The sequence below is a fragment of the Mustela lutreola genome, chromosome 6 (genome assembly GCF_030435805.1).
Source record: "Mustela lutreola isolate mMusLut2 chromosome 6, mMusLut2.pri, whole genome shotgun sequence".
Lineage (NCBI taxonomy): Eukaryota > Metazoa > Chordata > Mammalia > Carnivora > Mustelidae > Mustela > Mustela lutreola.
The window spans coordinates 121,851,917-121,853,943 of record NC_081295.1 but is presented as its reverse complement, the minus strand read 5'-3'; the positions used below and the strand labels follow the sequence as shown (position 1 = coordinate 121,853,943).

Genomic DNA, 2,027 nt, shown 5'->3' with positions numbered 1-2,027 from the left:
AGCCATGAGAAGAATGAAATCTTGCTATTTGCAATGATGGTGGATGGAATTAGAGGGTTTATGCTAAATGAAGTAAGTCAGAGAAAAACAAATAACATTAGGATTTCAATCATATGTGTAATTTAAGAATCAAAACAGATGAACATTGTGGAAGGAAGGGAAAAAAAAAGATAAAATCAGAGAGGGAGACAAACCATAAGGGACTCTTAACTATAAGAAACAAACAGTGTTGCTGGATGCAAGGTGTGTGGGGTAAGTGGATGTTGGACATTAAGGAGGGCACTTGACGTAATGAGCACTGTCACTTGCAACTGATGAGTCACTAAAATCTACCTATGAAACTAATAATACACTACCTGTGTATTAATGATTTTATATAAGAAATGAAACTATTGTTCTTACTAAAAATAAATAGATATAAATGTTTTTTTAGAATTCACTACTGAAGCCATTTGAAAATAAGGTTTTATGTTTGTTTATTACTAAAGCAAATCTTGAATTACAAGTTACAAGTGCATTAGGCCCTCCCTTGAGCTCCCCAGACACACCCCTTGTGTAGAATTTAGGGGCCACCTGGACAAACCCCTTGATTTTTCTCATGTTAGAAAGAGGATTTGGAGGCAGAGTAGAGTCTCTACTGTCCAGGAGAAAGGGAGAAAAGGGACAGTAGTGGGGCCAAAGTCAAAGAAGAGTGATGCTGAGAAAACCCTCACTACAGCTACTCACTGCAGAATGAATCCTACACAGCAGGATCACAGAGCAGGGCACAAGGTTAGCTCAGCATGTGGAGCCCATCCAGGCCCAAGTGTTCCATGCCCAGCTCCTCCTCCAGCCCCAACCCAGCTGCAGCCAGGCTGTTGACACCTCACGTCAGGCAATCTAGCCAACTCTGCCACAATCTCCTTAGAGAAACCTAGGGAGGACTCTCCTGGGAGGATCATGTTGGGTCCTGAGCCATGGCAAGAACAGTGGGACAAGTTCTGGTGGTTGAAAGCATGGGAGTCCTGGAGACCATTCACCTCTCCCTCACCCCATAAAAATCCAGGCCCTTCTGAAAACATGGGAGATCCTGCACAAGGCTAGTTGCTGGGCTCTCCCTGCCGAACTGCTCCAGCTGCTGGGACCAAGTTGTGCACACCAGGAAGAGTTTGAGTCAGATCAGCAGTCATCAAAGAGCATTCTATATGGAAACAGTCCCCAGGCTGAAGTCACTCATTGGTCAGTGATAAGATTGTTCCTTATGCCCATGGAGCTGTGTGTGTAGTGCACCATAGTGACATGGCCTGCCCAGGGGCTGCTCACTAGAGAGCTGCATTGAGCAAACTTCAGAAGACAGCCCTAGCTGAGGTAGAAGCTTTGGGGTGGGTGGCTTGGGCAGGCAGAACCATACTCAGGGACTGGCATGGGTATAGAGGCAGCCATTGGTCAGTGGGTACTTTGTAGGTATCCAGGGAGCATCCTGAGTGAAAGAGGAAAATGTAGGTGACATTGTTGGCAACAACTGTTTGGGCAGCTACTGTTGGGACTTTCTGGTGTCAGCTGGGCCCATGAGCAACCTGAGGGGGCTGAGGGGCACATGATGGTGGGGGGAGGTCCCAGTTGTAAAACCCAGATAAAGGGAGGAACCCAGAATAGGAGATGAAGAAGGGGAGGAGGAATTGATGGAGGAGACAGCCAATACACTGAATGAGAGGGAGGAGTCAGACAGTGATCAGTAGTTGTACGAGCCTGGACCTGTGGCTGGGGACTGTTCTAGGAAGCCTAGAGGTCAGGATTACTGGCAAAGTGTTCCAGGATGAGTCGCTCATCAGGGAATGAAGTCATGGATCATCATAGCCCAAGCTCAGGGCCAGGTATTTAAGAAATAAGTCAAAAGGGAGGATGACTTCAGGACAGGGATATGAGGTGAGCTCTGGGGTAAAGGTGGCCAAACTTTCCCAGATAACACATCGCTATTTTGGGGCACCGACTGTTCATCCCACCACATTCTTACACATAGTCTTTCCAGTCCTCAACCCACCAGTTTG

General features: G+C 46.8%; 1 pseudogene; it reads right to left on the bottom strand.

Moving 5' to 3' along the window:
* Positions 1 to 718: 718 nt before the first annotated feature.
* On the bottom strand, positions 719 to 1,824 carry LOC131834678 (CREB-regulated transcription coactivator 2-like; annotated as a pseudogene).
* Between the last annotated feature and the right edge of the window lie 203 nt (positions 1,825 to 2,027).